We start from the raw sequence: 23,892 nt of genomic DNA on the forward strand, positions 1-23,892 counted from the left end.
AAAGGCTATGACCAAGGAGGAATTTCACAGTGAGTTGACCATACTAGCTCCTGCGTTCACTGTGGCTCAACTGGAAGTGGCAGACTGGTTTGAAGGCACGCAGTTGACCTTACCTATCCAGTATTTTTCTACTACTAGTAGAGTGGCCAGCCTGCCACTGAGGACCTGTCTGCAGCTCCCACTACTCAGGCCACTGAATGGATTGGAACAACCACTGAGAGGTAATGAGTTCTTCTGCAGACCCTTGAACAGGATGGAAAGGCAATTGGAAAATAAGGTGTTTATTTAAATAAAAAGTAAATATTGTTGTGTGTCAGGAACAACAACAACAAGAAGAAGAAAACTCTTAAGCACAGAAGGAAACTTCAGAGGATGGAAGAAAGCCTACCAGGAGCCACATGGTTGTTAATTAAAAATCCCAGTGCCAGAGGTTTGTTTTTCCCCATGAGCTGTTGGCCTTAGGGGCCATAGATGTCCCCAAAACAATAAAAGCTATTGCAAATAATGTTGGTTGTATACAAGAACAGGGTAGTAAAACCCTGTTGCTGAAGACACTGCATGATGTGAGCACAGGAGAGGGAGCAATCAAGCTTAGACTAAGTGGGAAACCCCCTGCCACTGGATGGGTGGCTTTCAGAGAACTATCCCCTATAATTCTGCTCAATGAACAACCCCTGCGTGTTGCACTAGCAAAATGCCAAATAAGATGTTCCAGCTGGTGTAATAGTGGCACATGTAGTGTATGTACAACCAGCAAATTTTCAATTGGCTATATTGCCCACTCCTAGAGGTTGAACACACATCTGGTACTGTAGACCAGGCAAACTCCCTGTGGAAGGGGAGGATATAGGCTCCAGGGGAAGTCTCTGCAATCGTTTTGTTAGATGGATGTGATGCCCCTGCTAAAGTACTGTCCAAGCGTTTGTGTTTGCACCCATAGGTTAAGTTATTATAGCAGCTACTGTTTAAGTATTCTTGCTTCTTGATGTTTGTGTTTTTATAGTAGATGGAATCCCATTGAAATGGGCCAACAGCCCATGGAAAACGGATGATGCAGAGTCCCAAAAGTTCACTGCATTGCCACAATGTGAGGAAGATCATCCCACACCTATCACCCCCTCCAAGGCTCAGGAACTTTTGTAGAAGAGATTTGTGGAAAGAATGTTAGAGCTGGAGGAAGGGTAGAGTGTTAACTGGAAGTGTCTTCCAACCACTGTGCCTGCAAGCTATTGTCACACCTCCTTCTCATACTTGTCAAGGAGTCAATAGGGGAGTCAGTTACCCCTCCCACCCAATCAGTAGATCTTGGCTGCATGTGAGGGAGGAGCTAAAGATATATAAGTCAAGCATGCCATGAGGCACCTCTCTCATCAATTTTGTGCATCTGTTGAGAAGTCACAGTATCTATATTTGAGTGTGAACTTTCTAGTGAAGCTGAAAATGAGGGGGGGGGTGCCCACTCTTCTGTAAATAACCACCCCAATGCTCTGTTTGCAATCACAATAAACTCCTTAGGATTAAAAAAAAAAAAAAAAGAGAACAGACCTAATGGAAACTTTCATTATTCCACAAAAGTTGACCCCACGTTGGCAAATCCTTTGGACTTTGATTTTTTATTCCTGTTTTCCCCCCTAAAAACTTCATTGCATATATATTCTTGTGTAACCTGTTTCAAGTTATTTCTGGAAAAAAGTGTTAAAAACTGCCTCTCTTTTGAATAGTAAAAAAAAAAGACCTTTTAAGTGAATGATGTTTATGTGATCAGTTTTTTAAAATAATTTCCATTTAAACAAATGAAATTTTTTACTTGACAATTATAAAAATTAACACAGATTGTTTTACAACTGTCAGCTTCATAAAATAACAAGTAGAATGAAATAGTGTGATGTCAAGGGTAGTTTTAAATAAGAAATATCAGTTGGCATAGATTATGTCAGAAATCTGAAAAATCAAGGGAATACTGTTACCAGGGTATGAATAATTCATAAATGAATTGTCATATTACGGAATGTAAAACATAGCTATGATGTGCACTCAATATGTATGGCCCCACACACATGGCCCTGGAATATGTTGCACTCTAACAGCAAAGCTAAATTCTACATTTAGTTGTTTTCTGCCATAAATTATGCACTAGAAATTCAGTTCCTGCTTACATTGCAGCTTTTTCATTTTGTCAAGATAAGTACTTATAGGACAATAAAATTTCTTAGAGAGTTTTAAGGAACATAAAGGATGGTAGAACTTAGGAGCTTATTTCTTTGTAGAACCTGAAAGGATTTCACTGCTGAGCAGGGATTTAAATAGCTGCTGTGTTTGTGAGCTCAAGATTCACTAGTAAGAACAACCTAAGTTAAGATCTAGACTTGCACTTTATGTTGAAATGCCAGAAATGCCATACTTTAGGAAAAAGACAGCCCCAAATGATAGAAATGTTCTAAGATTAAGAGCAAAATTAAGAGACATGGTCCAACAAATGCTAAAATAAACAATTCACAGCATCCATGTGCTTTACCACTCATTTAATCAATTGATAGAATAAAGAAACAATTTTATTGGTGTGGATAGACGGCTCAGCAGTTAAGAGCACTGGCTGTTCTTGCAGAGGACCTGGATTCAAGTCCCAGCACCCACATGGTGGCTAACAATCCTCAGTAACTCCAATTGCAAGGGAATATGATGCCCTCTTCTGACCTCTTCAGGCATTACATAACACAGCTTCACTTAAACACATGCAGGCAATACATTTATACACATAAAATAATATAATACATAAGAATTAAAAAAAAAAAACAATGTTGTATAGAAAGAAATAAGAGAAGAAAGTTCTCTATAACAACATCTCCACTACTCAGCATACAAAGTACTAGACAAAGGCACAACAAAACATGATACAAAATTGAGATGGAAAAAGAAAAGAATAATCGATGGTAGAAGACAGGACTGCAGCTATAGATTAGATCCCAGAGCCTGAATAGACCATGCATGCCTTCCTAAAGGTCTCTGTGGGACAGAGATTTAAGAAGCAGTCTGTGCTATGAGTTGACAGCTCTTAATTTATCATGCCTGAATTTTCCATGTTCCTTGTTATATACACAATATTGAACTAAATCATGTAATATGAAACTTCCTGACAGTCTCCTGAGACATAAAAGTATGATATTTCTCATAAAAGTCTGATATTTCCTTTGTTCTGGGCTTGTCGTAGCTAGGCTGTTATCTGAAGAGGCTCTTCTGCACAAACTCTACCATGCCATCCCACTCATATTCTCTCTCTATTGCTCTCTCTGTCCCTGTCTCTGTCTCTGTCTCTGTCTCTGTCTGTCTCTCTCTCTCTCTCTCTCTCTCACACACACACACACACACACACACACACACACTTTTAATGAAGCTCCTCTCCAGGTTGTAAAGGTAAGCCTTTCCTTTATGACCTCATCATGTTTAGATTTCTATATATAGTGTTGTTTCTGTCTAATGCAATTTCTACCAGCTACAGGTCCAAACATGCTTCATGTCCCTTTAAGAAACAGCATCTTCTGCTATGGTTATCATTATCTTGTTATTATTATATGTAACAATCAATATAAGCAGATGAATAATGAAATAGATTGAGAACTAGCATATATGTACTTAAAGTGTTTACTTGTTTATTTATTTATTTTATTTTTTGGTCTTTTTGACCCTGTAGTCCCAGACTGGCCTTGAACTCATTACGTGCACCAAAATGACCTTGAAGTCTATATCTTCCTGATTTAGTCTCTTGAGTACTTGGATGTCAGGAGTGTTTCACCTCACATAGTTTGCTGTGGTGTTTCTTGTCACTTAAATGGTAGACAAACCCATCAGCTTCCTGCAGATAACTACACTGTCCTCTTGGGGCATATTTAATATTCTACCAATGTAAGAGATGTGCCAGTCAGGAGAGCATTTCTTAGTCTTCTCAAGCATCATAGGTTAATTCTGTTCTATGGACATTTAAATCCTTTCTAGTTTTAAATTCCATTGCTTTGCTACTTTATTTTATTATTTTATAAACAGTTAACAATATACACTTGTAAAATTAAACTTTGTTAGCACTTTGGCTGGAACCTGTGAGATATTATTTAAAAAATAGTCAAAGGGTCTTAATTATTGTTATTTCAATGAATGCTTATTAAAAGTGATAGAAAAAAAGCATTTTTATATGGAAGAAAAAGTTGCTCAAAGGAATGCTTGTTTTCATTTCTATTGAATTTTAAATATTTATTTAATTTCATCTCCATTTAGAAATATCTTCAGTATAAAATCATAAAAGATCACATTGCTTCTGAAAATTATTTTTATAATGACTGCATAAAGACCTTTTGACCTGGGCTTTTAAGTTATTTATAATGTCCAGTTTAAAACCACACACTTTAGGAAGGTTTTAAAAAGCTATGTAACTTGCTACCTTAATGTTAAAAAGGAAAGTCTTCCCAGCAGTGGTTATTTTCTCTGTCTTTGTTTCCAGTAATACTTTCTGTATTCCTATCACATTAATGAAAACCAAACTTCATTTACACAAGACCATGAAAAAGGAAGATTTTGACCTATATATTATACTGCATTATGAAAGCAAAATATGCTACATTATGCATGTTGGCATAAGGACAGCCACAAATTGATTTTATCACAGCTTTGATTCATGGCACACTGTAAATATAAATTATTGGTAACCTCAAATTATGAAAAATGTAGACAAACAGAACAAATTTCAATTTTTAGAAATATGGGAACTATATAAAATGATTTAAATTCTTATTACCAACTACTAATTATTGTTTCTATGCTTTTATTTTAAATGGTTTACCACAGAAATAATTGAAAAATATCAAAAGATAAAATTTTCATGGTTTAAAAAGCAAATGGTATGCCTTAATATATTGCTATCAGTGTTTGAACATAATTAGTTCAGACCTTTCTTTACTTGACAGTTGAAACTGATAACAGTTTCTCTAGAGGTATGACTTGTTATTTTTATTTACCTCTCTTTTGACAAAGCCCTCTATTCTTTCAACTAATAAGCCAGTGATGGTTAGGTTTAACTGTTAATTTGGAATAACCTAGAATCACCTGGAAAAAGAATTTCAATGAGAGATTGTCTAGATCTGAGGAAATGTCTTAATTGCCTTAACTGATGTGAGAACACACCCTGAAAGTTGGTAGCACTGAAGAGAAAAAAACAAAACAAAACAAAACCCTGAAATTATTAAGGAAGAAAAATAAAATTAATTGAGAGAGAGAGAGAGAGAAAATAACAACAATAACAACAACAACAACAACAAAAATACAGAGCAGGTAGACTAAGAAATCACTCCTGCTTATCCACCCCTGCTGGCTAAAGAAATCGAGTTTACCTAGGAGACCAGCCTTTGTTTCCTTGAGAAAAGCATGCATAATCTTTGCTTTGGGTCCTGTAAATGTTTCTTCCTTGGACTTCCAAATTAAGGCCCCACCCCTTTTATGACCCATAGGTAGGAGATGTAGAACTTCACATGACTTTGATTCCCACCAATGCCTGAGTGTTTCTGAAATGACACTAAATTGTCCAATTATACTGGAAAAGGATTGCTGCCCATTGCTCAGGCTTTGGAGATAACTCCTCTCAACCTGCTGCCAGCAGGATCAGAAATAAAGCTGTGATTTCCCACTTTATCCTTAGGTTCCTGATTTGAAAGCTGCAGTTCCATTATAGTTCTTTCTATTACAGCACCATTCCCTGGTTTGGGGCACTGGACTACACAGTGGTAGAGAAAGCTGAGTACTAAGGACGCCATGTTTCTCATGGATGAGGTATGACCAGCTGCTTTGAGTTCCTGTAACCTTGCTTTCCCCATCATAATGGAGTATAACCTGGAATTTTGAGCTAAAATAAACTCTTTTGTCCCCTACATTGTTTTCCTTGGGATCACAGCAAAGAAAATGCAATTAGAGCAAGTTCTTTCAGATATAACTGATAGTATCCTGAAAAATAACATTTTTCAGTATTGGAAAAATAATCAGGTAATTGTTAGTTATCCATTTACTGTGTTAAACACCCTAAGCTTATCTATGAATACCAGTCATGCAAGTAGGTAATTAATGATGAGGTTTTTTTTTTTTTAACCTGAATTTACATCATATGCTATCTACCCAAATTAAGCAACTTATACTTAAAGTTATGAATTTTTAATATCATATACAACAGCAAAAGTGATTAATTGTAGTTATTAAATTGATTTATATAAATTATAAACAGTATTCTGAACTAGAAAATGAGACCTAACAATAGAGTTGGGTCATGTCCATCACCTGTTCAAGGGTCTACTGCTAGGAAGGAGAGTTCACCATAAGCCAAGCTACAGAGACTATCAAAATGATTATTTAATGAGATAATGTACTTTTCCTACCCCAAATTCCCCCACCCTATACACAGTAGTCTGTTGGGTCACATCCATGCAGTTTCATAACTATGCCCGCATTTTTTAATTCTACAAAGAAGTACAGCCTCCCTTTTTCTTCTCTCTCTTTTCTAAGCATGCCTTCCATAACACTTTGTGAGTCTTCAACATTTTGGGTTCCTTGCTCTTTCTCTAAAGCTCTCCTCTCTTCCACATGGCTGTTTGTCTGTCATCTGTCAGACCTCCATGCTGGCGTTTAAATGACAAGGCATTTTCCTTATCAGTTTTCTTTCTCTGGGCAACTGTTGACATTTGCACCTTGCATGACATGAGGGATTTTCTTTTAAACTATAATTAAAAGCATAAGTTTGAGTCAATTCTTAAATAATTTTGTTAATAAGACTAAGAACCCTATGAGGGGTCCCCAATTTACGTTGTGTCATAAATTAAACAATAAATGCAATTCACAATGGAGACTTTGATATATGCTTATAAACTGGAGAGATGACATCATTAATATTTACATACCACAAATATAAAGACTGTTTACTTTTTAAATTGTAAGTGTAGTGAGGAAGATTTAAAAAAAAAACAGCATTCTGATTTGCATTGATAAAATATTTACTTTTGATATTGACAACTGATTGCTGCTAGATGAGGAACAGCTGATCTTCCTAAAACAAGGATATCTAGATAGACTGACTAGATTTAGCAGATGCACAAGCACTGGAGAATGGCTGGGGGCACCGACAACACAGTGGGCAGCAACAGGGATGACAGAGTATATGGCCTCCAGTGGGGGCAAGGGGATGCTATGGGAGGGTGCCATTTGGGATGAAGGTGTAAAGATGAATAAGATTGTGTGGGATGTCCTGTATGATATGCACACAAAAAAATCAACAAATTAAAAAAAGACTTACATTTGAGGAGAAAGCCTAAAAATTTACTTCATGTTAATTAGTAGAGGTGATAAACACTACCATTGAAATCAACTTGATGACTTTATACCCATACTCAGGTGCCAAGGATCCGAGTGTAACTGAATATGACTAGTAATAATCAGATACATAGAGATTAAAGACACATGTGCAAACATCTAAGTGTTAGTAGCATTAAAAATGTAGGAAACAGAATATTTTAAAATGAAATGGAGATCTTCTTTAAAGGTTAAAGACTTATTCAATTTTATGTCTTATAGGGTTTATACTGAGTTCAATATTGTATACCTGTATTACTTCAACTGTGAACCTAAAAATTTACAGCCACTTTTGGAAAGCGATGTATCCTTGCTCTGGAGTGTGTTACTGAATATGTTAAAGCTATAATGAAATGCTTCTTCTAATCATGTGGCTATTAAATAAAAAAATTAAAAAATATTTACTTTTGAGTAAGTATGTATGTAAAGATGTGGTCGCCGGCTGTGGCTGCTCTCCTCTGGCTATGGTCGCTCTCCTGCTCTCTCAGTTTCTCTGATCAGTCATCCGGTCCAGACCCCAGGGCTGGTGAGGAGTCTGCACCAGCGTCACCACATTCAGAAGCAGGAGACCAGGTTCAGTGATACAGATCTGCTTTATTGCAGGAAAGTACGGCCTTATATGAGGGTAATAGTCCAATCACAACACAGCATATGGGCTCCCTTATTAGCATGGCAGACTAGTATCCTATTACAATCTAGTGGGCCAGATGCCCTATTAGCATGATAAGTTTCAGTTTCTCTAAGTTTCGGATTCCTGGAAACCATGTGACTTATGTAGTTTTCTCTGATAAGAAACAGGAAGGACTGCATTCCAGCATGATAGGTATGTAAGGCAAAAGGCAAAATCAGTTACAAGATTTTCCACAACATAAAGATAGATTTTAGATAGCTAGATCTATCAACTCTTGTACATAGTGTAGGTTCTCTACATACTAAGTACAAAATGCATGAGACTGTGTTCTAATATTTTCTAGGCCAAGCCCCCACCAGTATACATAGGCTGTTATAGAATTATGTGGTGGTTAGTTATTCTAGGTTTAGATCAGTTTTTCATTAATGGAATGCCTCACATATTTGCATGTCATCCTTGTGTAGGGTCCATACTAAATTTTCTGTATCATTCTAATTATAGTATATGTGATGCTGAAGTAAGCATCCTTTTCAGTTCTATTGTCTTCACACTAAAACTGTGGATGTCAGTCCAAGTAGATTAAATATTATATCAATACCACACAAATACATTTTGTTAAGGGTCCATGGAACATTGATCTTGGAATTTCGAGCACATATGCTCATACTGTCAAATATATGAGCACCATCTCAATTGTATGCCATTTCTATTAGGTCAGCTCATGTACTAGGAGAAAAAATCTAATGACTACACCACATCCTCTGAACTGGACTTCTCTTAGGTCACAGCTGATGAACTAAGTCCATCTGATTTTCAATCTAACATTGATAATTAGTTCTTTGTGATATCTATAGCTACAGCCTTTTGAATAAATTCTGTTTAGGAATATTGGATGTTTACATAAAGGTTCCAGAATCAGATGTTTTTAATAAATTGTTTATGTAGACAATGCCATTATTCTTGTATGCAATAAAAGGAATAAAAAGCACATGAGATTTTTTTGCCATCCTTCTCAGGGCCCTATCAGTTTCTGTTTTTCTGTTTAAAAATAGATGTCAAAAATACAGTCCACAGATTCTCCCACAGGCAGTCCTTCATTTTCACACCTTACATAGCCCGAGTAGGGTCATCAGTTTATGTAGCTTGTCATTTCTCCTTTGAAGCTTGTTTAGAATCCAAACAGTTGTATTCCTTATTTTCATGAAAGCAGAAAACTCAAAACACTGTTATAAAAAGTACTATAATATCTCTGGATACATATGCCAATTAGTATTTTCAAGTATTTAGGTGGAGATTTTCATGATCCATTTACACAATGCTTATTCAGTGGTGCAATTTAAAAAAAAATGAATAGATATATAAACAGATATATAGAATCAGAGTCCTGTCATCTGGGAAAGTTGATGACTTTATGATTAATAGAATATATATGATTAATATATGATGATTAATATATTATGATTAATAGAATCAATATATTATGATTAATATATTATGATTAATATTATATATTATGATCAATAGAATCCATAAATTTCATGATCTTTTTTTCAGTTTTGAACTTATTTTTTTTAATTTTTGCTTAGCATACAAAATGGATGCCAGTAGGCAATTCCCTTACTTATATCTTAATAATTTGTTCTTATCTTACTCATCATCCCTTGAACTGTTGATCCATTTACTCCCCATAAATAGTTACCCCATTTTTATATACCCTCTCTTGCTCTCCTGCTTCCTTTTAGACTCTTCCTCTAGTCTCATAATCCCATTTTAAAATTACATATGTATTTAAATTTGCATTCTGCATATGAATAAAAATGTGTTTCTTTCTGAATCTTGCTTATTTCATTGAACATAATCTTTAGCCCCAACCATTTTCATGTGAGTGTAATAATTTTATTTTTCTCAAACAAAAAACAACATATAGTAGTGAGCATATTCTCTTTTTAAAGACATTTTCATACATGGAGACAGGACCCATCAACTCACACAGGTAGTGCTTGGATAAGTTGATTCTAGTAGTTCTGATTATCTTCATTAGCTTAGAAACAAACCTTTCTCACAATTATATGTGATCTTTCATTCATATATTAGGGTAAAGAAGTGGTAATCAAATTAAATTAGGAAATGAATTGATGCGGATTCTAACTCTACTAAAATATAGCCAAATATTTCATATTCTTTGCATTATCTGAATTACAAGGCATTTTACATTAAGTCACACTTAATTCTCCATGATACCTTTCAAAAATTTTAAGATTTTCAGGGCCCATTTGTTCTTAAATGTCTGTTATTCACATCTCATAAACAGTGTCAGTTATTTTTCTGTGGGATCGAGATGGTACTCAGTTTATCTTGTGATTTTGGCATCCTGCATTACCCTTTTGGTTTTCTTTCCTGATTCAAGTTCTCATTATTTATGAGCAGATGTTTGTTCAACATTTTCTCTGGACATGAAATTGTTTACATGCCTTTTCACTTCAGGATGTGGATGTAAGAAATATTAATAAACGTAAATTTTCCAGAATCCCTTTCTATGAAAATTTAGTATTTGAGGTCCAGAAATATAGATTCATGCCTCTTTGCTTCTCTCTTCTGAATGCAGCTATAATTCTCAAAAATAATTCATTGGCCAGTGACAGGAAGACTGAAAAACTGAAGGGAAAAGGTAAAGTTGTTAGGCAGTTCTGTACTGAAGGAATAAGTCCAGGGTGTGAAGTTATTCAAGATACCTCATGCAAAAGAAGACAACAGTCATGGCTGAACATAACCCAGTATCTAACATAGAATCAAAGGGTGATTTAAAACAAAGTTTCTTTCCTGAATATAATGGAAAAACAAACACCACTATCGGGTAACCCTGGTGGCAGTAGGAACTCGAAGCCTACTAGCAACAAATGGCTCAGGTCAGAAAAGCATTCTTTTTTACCATGAGCAACAAGCTGCTTTGATCTGTTCCCAAACTGCCCAGAAATCTCAGAGTGCAGATTTTCAGTGTTGTGGCTGAATGACACCAGAAAAAGAGAACAAAAGAGCATTTAAAAAACACTGAAAATCAAATTCTCGTTGAAATTAATGTGCAAAAATGGAGACATATCTAAAGTTAAACAAAATGACTGCTAAAAGCAAACTTTTAAATAAGATATCTAGACATTATAAAAATGTCTTTAGGATATAATAAAAATTACACATCAATAACAACTATTCCTAACTCCAGTTCCTGGGGATCCAACACCCTCTTCTGACCTCTGTGGGCATTGCATGACATGGATGAAGATACATGCAGGCAATACACTCATACAAGTAAAATAAAATAACAGAACAGATATTATAATATCAGAGAAATTATAATTAGAAAATATAATAACTAAGATGATAGCAAGGAGACCAAATTTTCAAATTATCTAATGAAAATTTTATTAGTATTTTTTATTTATATATGCATATTTTATTTTTGAGAATTTTATACATGAGTATTGTATTTACATATTTTCCCACACCTCCCAGTCTGCCTCCAACTCTTCTTATGTTCCCCCACAACTCCCTTATAATTTCTTGTCCTATTCTTTGATTATTATTGTTATATGTACATAATATATACATTCATAAATATAATTATCCATATATATCCATATATATAAATATCCACTGAGTCTATTTAGTGATCTTCCCATGTACATATATTTATGGCTGCCCTTGAGATTTGTTTGATAACCTCTCAGCTAGTTTCTGGAGGAAACTGATTCTCCTTCCCTCAGCATCCATGAAAACTGAATCTCTTTTCCTCAGCAACAATTGATTGCCTATAGCTCTACGTCTAGTGGTGGGACACAGTAAATTCCATTCACATTGACATGTCAACCGTTTTTTTTCATTATGCAGATCTACCATACTGTGGAGATTTCATGGAACAGCTTCCCTTGCATGTCTAGAATGTTATGGAGTTGGAGATCACTGAAAAAAGACAACCAGACCCAGTTCAGATTTTTATTAGCCAAAACTTTATTAAAGCAGCAGGTGGCTGACAGTCTTCAGAGGCCAGATAAGGAAGATTGCAGCACAGCTGGGTGAGGCGCATCTTTCAAAGGCAGAAATCACATTCATTCCTGTGCTACTGGCAGTTGCAAGGACAGTGGGGTCACAATGACCCTTAAATGAAGCAATAAACAAGTTTACAGAAGCCCCAAAAAGCAATTGTTAGTCATTTTCTTAACAGATGTCTAGACACCTTGACAGTAAGGAGCTTTCTGATTATTATTTCAGCATGTTACCAAGAGAGACAGAATATTGTTTAGATTATTTTCCCTTGGATGGGCAAGAAACATAGCTGCAATATCTGGGTGGAGATATTCCTTTCTGTCAGCTATTTCTAAAAGGAAAACAAACTTTTGGGTGGGGAATGACTTACTGGAACTAAGTTCAGACCTTGAGCTGGCTGCTTCTCTGATTTTTAAAGACTAAGGTGGCTACTTTGTGCAAAATGGAGTTGCTCTAGTCATTACAGAATGCATTGACTAGCAGGAGGTGTCTCTGAAAAGAACTTTAAATTAAACCTCTGGGATAATGATAAACTATGTAATGTTCATAGTTTTGGAACTTTTAGAGCAGAGCAATGTGTGGAGCTGAAGAAATGTTTTAGGAATTTATACTGAAAATGATCAAATTTTGTTGAAAATATAAACCTAAATATTTTAGTAAACTAAGAAAACACTGAAATGAAACAGCACACAGAAAAGAAATCCAGCTCAAACATATTCTACTTAAATATGTAAAAACCAGAGACAAAGAAAAAACTGCTTATAATCAAGCAGAGAGAAATGTTGCCTATGGAACATAATAAATTCAAATGAAAAAGGTATCTGTTTTCACCTGAACTTATGGAGGACAGAAGGAAATGAAACATTGAAGTAAGTGTTGAAATTAAGACATGTCAACAGTAATATCTAAATCAAGTGAAACTATTTATTGTTAGCAATTGACAAAATTGGAGGGATATTGTAGAACTGCGCAACAAAATTGCTAATCAGGAGAATCTATATGAAATACCAGTCATATATTTGAAACAGCCCACCCAACAAGAAAGAGCAAAATGAACATTGGTTCCAAGTCACTAATGGACAATCAACAAATCTGATCATATCATTAATCACAACAACAATAAAAACAAATTCAAGAGTACAGATTTCACACAGAATATTTTATCACAGTGTAGTGAAATCAAATTGAAAACCAATAGTAGAAAGATGAGAAAAAAGTCATGAAATTTGGAGGGAGATGTGTAAGGGGGCAAGGGGAGTTGGAGGTGGGGAATAGAGGGGTAGATGTGATGAAGATGTTTCATATACATGTAAGAATTAGCAAAAAATGTTGTTAGAAAAGAAAATACATTTGTAAATCTTGTCAAAGAGGCTGACAGTCTTGTAACACTTAAAAGAGAGAAAAATCACAAAGTATGTACAAAGTAAATAACATGCTTGCTAAGTACTTTGTGAAACAAAGTTTTAAAAATATTTAGAAGAAAATATTATGCACACATAAATGAACATGAAAAAGTACAAATTTATATGACTCTACTAACAACATAAACCTTATAAGATTTATAGCACCAACTATATTAGAAATAAACAAAAATCCCTATCATAAAACAAAGGAGAAAAATGAGCAAAATAAACCTGCATAGAGCTGAAGAAAGGAAGTATTAAAGAATAAGGAGAGAAAATAGTGAAATTGGATCAGAAAACCATGGAGAAAATTAGTGAAACTAAAGTATGTTTTTTGGAAACAAAATATCTATATAGCTGATAAACTACTAACAATAAAGAAAAAAGGAAAAAGACATAAATCACTAGTTTCCAAAATGAAATATTAGATATTTGTAAAACTCTTGGTGTCATTAAAGAAAATAAGAGCATCCTATGAGTGATTTTTCCGTTCAGAAATTATATAAGTTAATAAACCTGGACCAATTCCTCACAAAGCATAGACTCTCATACTGGAATCAGGATAAAAACAGACTATCTGAAGGTTATTATGAGTATAAGGAAATAGAATTCACAGTTTAAATTCTTATCCATTCTCCCAAATAAATTTATACCCAACTGATTTCACTGGAGAATTCTGCCATGCCTTTAACAAAGATAACATCCAATTTTAGTCTCTTCAGAGAAACAAAGAACAAAAATTATCTACTCTTCCTTTTTTCAGAAAAAATATTTTTTTAATTATTTTATTTTTGTTTTATGTGTATGAGTGTAAATGTTATCACATACATTTAGTGTCTGTAGAGGCCAGAAAAGGACATGAGAACCCAAGGAACTGGAGTTATGGCCAATTGTTAGCAGTCATGTGGGTGCTGGGAACTGAACCACGGTCCTCCGTATGAGACTCTTAACTGCTGAGCCATCTCTCCAGCACCTCTACTGCCTTCTTGTAAAGATTACTGTTACCAAACTAGATAATGACAGCGAAAGACAGAAGGGGAAAAAAAAAACTAAAAAGAAAGAAAATATAATTACACACCAGTATTTCTCCTGAACCATGGGATAGATCAACAAATTCATTTGATATTCTTTTTCAGTGCTCTATATTTTATAACTAAAATACTCAGTGAAGTTCACTTATGAATCTTAAATCTATATTGATGGAGCTTTATTATATAACCAACATGTACAATTCTGTGAAATAAGGTTCACTCAGCATGTATATACTCGCCAGAGGTTTCTTGCAAAGACTCATGTAAAATATGCACACACACGCATATATATATATATATATATATACATATAGTTAACATATATATTGTTTTTCTAACAGAAACAATACAAGTTAAATAATGTCTTTTAAAAAAAACATGTTGTACATTCATTACATCTTATAAACATAACCAGAGGCTTAGAAATACCTAACCCAAAGAGCAGTTGTGCCATATTCATTAATTTGAAGAGCTGTATTTCAGATTCAGAGAACTGACTGCAGGTCCTTGTGCTAAAGGTTTGATATGCAGGTTTTGTGGTAGAACTTTTAAGAGGTGAGGTCCAGGGAAAGAAGATAGGCAATCAGGGACATGACATAAGGGATGGAATTGGAGCCCCAGGTTTTTGCAGTCTCTCACTTTTCTTCCCTGAAGCTATGAATTGGAGGGTCCATCATAATGCTGCTTTGCCATGACACACTGTGTGACAGCAAACTGAGCACAAGAGGGCAAGTGACCACAGACTGAAATGCCTGAAACTGTAATGCAAAGTAAACTTTTCTCCCTTTTAATAAAGTGGATTTTGTTATGGATTTTGTCACAGTGACAGGAAGTTGATTTGCAATTTGGGATGCTTTTATGAAATGTTGAATTTATTAACATGTCAAATTCAGCAATGCATAATAATATAATATGCTATAGCCAAATAAGAAGTAATATACATAGAAGTATAACATGTTTAGAAATGAATGACAGTAGAACCCATAAAATTTAAATAATACACATGGATTTCACCAATGCCAATTTTATTTTTGTGATATTACATTTATACAGGATATTTTCTTTGGGAAAAACTAGATAAGAGGAACAGGGAATCTGTAGTATTTGTCAAATTAAAAGAAAAGCTGCAATTTTTAAAAGTTAATTGAAAATGTAATAATTTGTCTGTCTCTCTGTGCCTATCAGCCTGTGTCTCTGTTATATACATACAAAACATAAACTCTTCCCTGTTCATAATTACAAATATTTGCCTAAGTATCTCTTGAAACTGTTTCCTTCTTTCATAAGGTAAAACAACAATCCTTTTATTTAAACAAATAAATCTGTCAGAAGGAATCCAACAGTAAAGTTATGGATTTCTTGAAACTGTTTCCTTCTTTCATAAGGTAAAACAACAATCCTTTTATTTAAACAAATAAATCTATCAGAAGCAATCTAACAGTTTCTTCCTTCGTTTTTTAAAAAAACTTTGATATTTATTTGCATCCAAATGTCATATACACAATTTTAAAATGGATTGGGTTGCTAAATACAGCCGGTTCAGTCAAACCAAATGCATTAAAATTAAGACTAGTACCATTTCCATTTAACCATAATGAAACAGAGCCTTGGAGAGTTTAAGTGACTATTCTCCATGTCAAAAAAGCTGCATTAAATTGAAATCTCATTAATTTTATTAATAAAAAGATAGGTTTCAGCAAGCATTCTCTTGTTAACTCTTTAATACATGACTATTATTTCAGTATTTTTTGTGTCATCAAATCTTCATTTATAAATAAACTTTCCGAAAACAATTATCTGCCTATGTTTTCACCAAAATCTGTGAAAGTTGCCAATTTACAGTACTTTGCAAAGGATATTTATTACCACAAATACATACATTGATCCTTGTAAGATTTCAAAATGTTATTCAAACTTCTTAGGTACAGAGAAAATACTTGAAACTGTTCTTTATAGCATAAGAGTATGAGAAAAATGGGAAATAGAAAAATACATAAAATATTCTGATTGCATAATGTTTATAAAAACAAATACATATTTTCTGTTAATGAAAAATTTGAAAACAGTCTGTCAATACTAAAATGGTGTAAAGTACAAAAGGATGATAATCTAGATCCTATCACTTGTTTATAAATATTTAATTGTAGATTTATTTATGTATGTATTTAGTGTGTGTGTGTGTGTGTGTGTGTGTGTGTGTGTGTGTGCACAACATCCAGGCTCAGCACACACATATGGAGGTCAGAGGACAACGTGTGGGAGCTCATTTTTTCCTTCTACCTTGTGAGTTATAGGAATTGAGCTCAGGTTGTCATGCTCAGTCACAATCATTTTTATTTGTTGAGCCTAGAAGTCATTCTAATCAGAATGTGTGTGGGGAGGGGGAGCTTGAGATTTTGCTATATTCTAAAATTAAGAACCAAACTACATTCTGATTACTGCCACATAAGCAAAGGAACACGATTGGGCTAATACCACTAACATTACTTTGTTATTCTACTTCTTGACTCAGTAGACAATAGCTACAAACAATTTCATTTTTTAGTTGAAGAACTCCCTGGTATCTTCAGAAACATCATTTTTAACAAGGTTAATACCAAATATTACCTTATTTTAATCTCAGCTCAAAAATTCTCAGACTGTTATGTGTACTAATTCATAACTGTTAGTGTAATACTTACCAAGTTCAATCAAGCTCTTTTACTGAAGAAATTCAAAACTTCATAAATTTCTGATACTGCCCTCCCTACACCCGACAATACTTATATTTTAAAGATTGTGTTGTCTTTTATTACAGGGAGCACTAAGTATAGTTTTCCTTTATTAATATACTTGCTAGTGATATTTTGGGAAAGCTTAAATTGGAATGTATCTCAAAATACATATTATGTATCTGAGTATAGTGGATTTTTAAATACATTTAAAAATATTTCTCACTCTTTATTGATGTTATAATAGTAAATCTACAAACTAAAGTCTGGATGGTATGAAAACAAACAATCAAGATCTAATTTAAAAGGAAGTTGTTCTTGCTGTATTTCTGCCAACAAATTGTGAGGCAAGTTCTCCCTCCCAAATCCTTCTATTATAAATATATTTTCCATATGGAGAATCTTCCTCATTTTTGGAAAAGCCATCTTACCCCAGTAATTTATGACCCATCTTACATATGTGCATGCAGACATAGTCAACTGCCCTTAGAAATCTCTTTAATGTAGTTAAATATACAGTAAAAACTAAAATAATCCAACATTGACCACCACCTAGTGTTAACAATGTTTCTGTTGTCATTTTTGTTTCAGATTAAACAGAATGTCGGATCTAGAAATAACTCTTGCTCACACGGTCCTATTGCTCCTATTCCTTCTGAGGAAGCAACAGATGTTATGAACTGAGTATATGTGCCCTTCTGTTACAAATATACAAATATATGTATTTTCGTGCATGTCTTTCACTGCAAGTTAATATTTATAAATTACACAATTTTGCGTTTCATAACTTCAAGCCTGCATATATAGAATCATACTCTTCATTTATTAGACCTGACCCACAACCAAATAAAAATGTTCAGTTGGTAGATTCAAAGTGAAAGCTGTCCTCCACTTCAAATTTGGGGCACAGGCAAGCATTATTGTCTCTGTACGTGCTTGCAGTCAAAGATTTGGTCTTCACTAGCCAGGCATACTCTACCTACATTTGCATTCCTTAATTTTCTACGTTCATTTCTAACTTCAATTATTTACAACCTTTATTTCCTTGACTGCCTTGTTAGGCTTCTCCATGCGTTATGTAGGCTTGTGGCATAAGAGCTGCAAGAGTGAAGTGCTTGTGAGCTCTCTGCAAACTCTTGCACTGTGAGACTTAACCAAACTTTCACATCATTTCTAACAATGTAAGACTGTGTCCTCACTATAACCCCAGATAACCATTAAAATTTCTGCCTGAGAAAGTTCAGTGCTGGATAGAAAATGGACTATTTGTTCTAGTCAACACATGATGACAGCCACCAGATTTCTATTTCTTAGTACATTTTCTAAAGTTCTTACAACTGTGAAGAAATGTCTCTTGCAACCCAGAAGCATCTCTCTCAAATACTTGAGAGCCTTTCCTTTGAAATGTAATCATCAAGAAGGATAATACTTCTGTCTTCCAGTCTCTGTGGGAAGATAGAATTGTAGCTTTGTGAACTACTAGCTAGCAGACACGGCTAGCCTAATCACAATTATACCGACCACCCCACTGTATTTTTTCCACTTCTCTAACTACAGAGCCTCCAAACTCTTCTCTATCTCATTCTCACTTTAAGATGTTAAGTAACTGCACAAATGGGATCTGAGCTCTTTACTGTCAGTAGTAGAATGCATTTTCAGCATTTTATAACTAATGTCTGGCTTTGTATGTCTTCAGCAGGGGGAAAGATTGAATATATTTGCCTATGCTTTCATACAGAATCCATTATTTTTTTTCCTCCCCAGAAAACTGTTGGAATCTTTTGCTTTGGCATACCTCAGATTGTTATACTTCGTCCACTGGACCCCAAAAAGACCACCGAGGACCCAACACACCAAAATGCAAAAGCAAGGGTTGATGGTTTATTCTGGCTTAAGCTCAGGCTCTCAGACCTCACCAATGCAGCGGATCTGTGCTGAGAGCCTGGAGTAAGGGGGAGTGTAGTATTTTATAAGTTTTAGACAAAGGGAGGAGGGGGATTCTGAAGTTACATTTTTGGTTGGTTTAAGGAGCCCACATGCGCCAACATAATTTTGAACTGATTGGACATATAGAGTACAGATCTGGAGGTTTTCCATTGGTGGATGCCGTTCTCAGGGTTGTGGAATGTGCTGACTGTCACCTGTGGGGTCAGGAGTCTCCTTATAGGGCAGTTTTGTGTTCGGGCTTGCTTAATCTATAGTTTCTTAGAGGGGAAGAGGAGGGAGCAGCGGGGGGGGGGAGGGTCAGGGCATGTTTAAAGCAGTAAGCTATGAAGGCAATTAGTGGGGGCTCTGAGGAGGGTCTCAGGGTCCTACAAGATTATGATCAAAAAGCCACTTTTCATTTATCATAGCCACTCCTAGTGTGCTGGTTCATGGGTGAGGTGGAGGAAGGGAAGGTGGCACCTTATTGGTTCCTCTCATGCCCGTGTTGTTGCAGCAAATAAGAAAAGGCTACTTGCATTTCTTTTTTATTCCAATGCTGGGATTTAGCCCAGGGACATGGTGAAGCTAGGCAAGACATCCACCAATCAGTTGTAGCCCCAGCTCTTGTTTGAGATCATGTAACTTAGACTGACCTTGAATTGACTACAGAGCCATTGCTCATCTCAAACTTGTGATCCAAATTCTGAGACTCTAGGCATGTGCCACCATACCTGGTCCTAGTGAATATAACCTTTTCCCTAAACTCACTTTTTTATTTGTTTACTGTTTAAGAAAGTATTTCATTTCATGTAGTCCTGCCTGACTCCAAACTCATGATTCTTTGGCCTCGGCCTCTTAGGTACTGGGATCACACCCACATTAAACCCATACATTTGATACTGTTTCAATCATGTACTATGATACCTGATAATTTAGTAATGTTCTCTGATTTATCTGAGCTTCTGACAGTGCCAACTGTTATATTTTTCATTCTTTGAAAACTGTTAAAATGACTATTGCTGAATAAATATTTCACAAGTTTCATCATTTTAAGTATCTGTTAGGTTCTCTACTATACATTATTACATAAGTGATTACAAATGATGACATTTAGTTAAGTTTGCAATTTTAGTTTCACTGTACGTTATGATTTGAATTTGAAATAAGCCCCTACAGACTCATGTGTCTGACCACATGGTCCCAAGCTGATGATATTATTTGGGAAAGTTGTGAAATCTTTTGGAAGTAGAGCCTTGATGGATAACACCTGTCATGCTTCTTGTTAAGACTTTGCTTCCTCCTTGATGCCATGTGAAAAGAGTCCTATGCATAGAATTCCTAGAGGGTCAAGAATCAGAGGACTCAAAGAAGTGGCAATGTCTACCCAAATGCCTGTGTCTACCGGGATGCTCCTCTTTCCCTATGGCTCCTTTCATGGTTTTGGCAAATGTTTTGTTCATATCAGGACTCCCTGCAAATGGTAGGAGTGTGGAGGAATAGAGAAACAAGCAATAGTTGGGCCCTGTCTGATTATTTTTATCTAATCATATAGTATGGCTTCACACATATATTATAGCTCCCCCGTGTTCTTTCTTTCCAGAAAATTCCAATAGATTCCCTGAGTCCAAATCATGCTTTACTTGGATCCAATGACATGTGTTTTATTACATAGCCAAAGCATCATTTCAATTTCATGAATGTCCTTTTTTTTAAACATATGTAATGCCACAAAAATTTGCTTTTCTGTGTGTTGATATGCACTTAGAACGCTCATAAATTTTGTGGAGAAATTAATCTTTATTATTATAACATAGTTCAACTGTGGTTAATGTATATTCCTTGTCTTAAAATAAAAGAAAATTAATCCTCGGTCTACAATATGACATTTTAAATGCCATCAACAATAGTCAGAGAGATGGCTAATGGGTAAAGGCACCTGCTGCCAATGACCTGAATTTGATCACTGGAACCCAGGAGGTCTGGAGAGAGAGAAAAGCAACATCTGTAAGTTCTTCTCTGACCTCTACACTCCTGCTGTTTGCTGCATACCAACCCACACACACGGCCATACACACAAAATATAAATTAATATAATAAAAATAACTACCATGGGGCTGGAGAGATGGCTCAGTGGTTAAGAACACTGACTGTTCTTGCAGAGGACCCAAGTTCAGTTCCCAGAACTCACATGACCATGAAAAACGATCCATAAGTCCAGTCCCAATGCCTTCTGACCTCCATGGGCATTTCACAATACAGGTGCAATTGCATACATGCAGGCAATACACTCATACACAAAAAATAACAAACATAAAAAATAATCATTATCAGGTCTGACTTTATGTTTCATTATTTTAAATGTGAGTGTACAAGGCTAAACTATGTCCTATGTCTCACAGAAGCATGAAGCATATGGGACAAAATTTGTATTTCACAAGATTTACTAACTTTTCTTACTCAGTAATTACACATTAATTAGTTACAGGGTCAAGGTGAGGCATTTATTTGGGTGGAAATAAATTAGTTCACTTCAGCATTTATAAATCATTCAGTGAACTTTGCTTGATCTTGAAAATAGCTCCATTAAGGTTGTCATAATGAACTCATAATTTACATTTTCTTCAAGTCCATATTTAGAAAAGTTTTTTTTTGTACACATGTAAGAATTTGTTCAAAGAACTCAGATTTTAGAGTGAATGTAAACAAGCTCTAATAGAAAGCAATTGGGAGGCTTCATCCCTTCCTGATGGTATAAATGCAGTTAATGCCTGTTTGGGAAGGTAGAGACATTTTCTTGTTGGTAAGGTGCTCATACTCCTGTCAATAACCCTTCAGCAAGACTTCTATAAACAACCCTAATTAAACTCAATGGGTCACCAGAGAAAGACAAGAAAAGACAAAAGGCATGACATTAGAAACAAGACTGCAATAGAAGGGGGCAAATTGGGAAGAGGAAGGGAATCATCACCAGTGGGAGGGGACAATAAATTTTCATGGGAGTTAAATATGATTCAAAAACATTATACACGTATGAAAAAGTCGTAATGAAACCCATTATTGTGTATAATTAAGATACGCTAATGTTATAATTTGTTTCTCTATTGTGATAAAACACTGACCAGAACCACCTGGGGAGGAAAAGGTGTGTTTCATCTTACTCTTCCAAGTGGCAGGGCGGGAACTCAAGGCAGGAACCGAAAAGTGAGAGCTAAACAGAGACCAAGGAGGAAAGATTCTTACTGGCTTGCTCCTCTGTCCTATGCTCAGTGTGGTTTTTGATACATTCCAGGACCCAAGGGTGAGCATCATCCACAGAGGCTGGGTCCTCCCATATCAGTCAGCAATCAAGAAAAAGCCTTACATACATGCCCACAGGGCAGTCAGATGGGTGAAATTCCCCAAACTGAATTTTCCTGTTCATGGGTATGTGAAGTTACCAACTATAACACCTAATAAAAAGAATGACAAAAAGTAGATTCAATTTCTGAGTGAAGAGATAATAGCACAGTAGGCCACAGCACTGCAAAAGGGTGTCCTCCTAAGGTGTTATTTAGTAGCACTTACCCATAAATACATATATCAGAGGCTGAACAGAAAATGCTTTTAATTGTCTTTGGAAAGTCCCGACCAGATGGTCATTAACAAGAATAGAGCTTTCAGACAGAGCCTATGATGAGTGAGTTATTGGAATGTTTCAGCAAAATAATCTTTCTCTCTTTATTATATGTTTAACATTTAAGAGGAAAATGGATATGAAATTAGAAGGACGACTGTGAAGGGGGAGGAAGAGTACTAAATGGAGGAGCGGAGGAAAATGACTGGGTAAAGGACAGGAGGAAAAGTGAAATACCACACTGTCTTTTAGACATTCCATCTGTCTATCTATCTATCTATCTATCTATCTATCTATCTATCTATCTATCTATCATCTATCATCTATCTATCTATCATCTATCTATCTATCTGTCTATCTACCTATCTATCTATCATCTATCATCATCATCATCTAGCTTTCAGTCATCTGTCAAATAAAAAAGGAAATTATTTGGGGAGAAATGAGTGACAAGGGAGGGGGAGAACACTAAAGGGGAGAATGTTAGACGGGGAGAAAGTGTGAGCAAAGTACAGTGATACAAGCAGCTGAGTGAGACTGTCATGATGAAGCAATATTTTGTAGACTAAAATTTGATGAAAAATTTCATTCATTAAAAGAAGGTGAAAACTGAAGAAAATCCTATATATTGTCTTATATCCTAACAATGGTTATCACTGGGTATTCCAGGAACTATTGAAGGATGAATAAACAATGGAGGGCAGCAAGAAACAAGACAAAGGTGGCAACACAATTAAACTGGTATGAGCTTTATAGTTAAATATTGAAGAAAAATTCTGATGAACATTGGTGGTGATATATGTCATCGAGACCTGAAAGGGAAGGCAGGGGCAGAAGAGACTGATTCCCTAAATTACTGAATATGCAGATTAGAGGTTTCATCTTTCTTTCTTTGTTAATTCCACATTGTCCAAAACTAGCTTTTGTGACATGGGCCTTGACTAACAAGTGGAGCATCTTCCAAAACAAGGCAGCATAGGCTTAAATGAACATTGTACTAGCCAAAAATCCCATTCTAAACAAAAAAAAAAAACAAACGTACAACACTGTGCCCCATCCAAAGAATAGGAAAGGATGTGTGGTTCCAGTCTGAACTCATTCAAATGACCACTCCTGATTTTATTATTTCGAGGTAAGTGAATTTTAGTCTTTACCTCTTCCTCTT

At 35.3% G+C, this 23,892-nt stretch overlaps 1 non-coding gene and 1 pseudogene across 1 annotated transcript; one reads left to right on the forward strand and one right to left on the reverse strand.

Annotated features, from left to right (window-relative positions):
- The window catches only part of LOC108491736, a 33,327-nt pseudogene extending 33,102 nt beyond the window's left edge, over positions 1 to 225 (forward strand).
- An 8,199-nt stretch (positions 226 to 8,424) lies between these two features.
- LOC115067597 lies at positions 8,425 to 8,530 on the reverse strand. Its single transcript, XR_003846983.1, has one exon. It is a non-coding gene; the product is annotated as a U6 spliceosomal RNA (small nuclear RNA).
- Positions 8,531 to 23,892: the final 15,362 nt, after the last annotated feature.

Source organism: Nannospalax galili, unplaced genomic scaffold, assembly GCF_000622305.1.
Source record: "Nannospalax galili isolate Female #2095 unplaced genomic scaffold, S.galili_v1.0 scaffold586, whole genome shotgun sequence".
NCBI lineage: Eukaryota > Metazoa > Chordata > Mammalia > Rodentia > Spalacidae > Nannospalax > Nannospalax galili.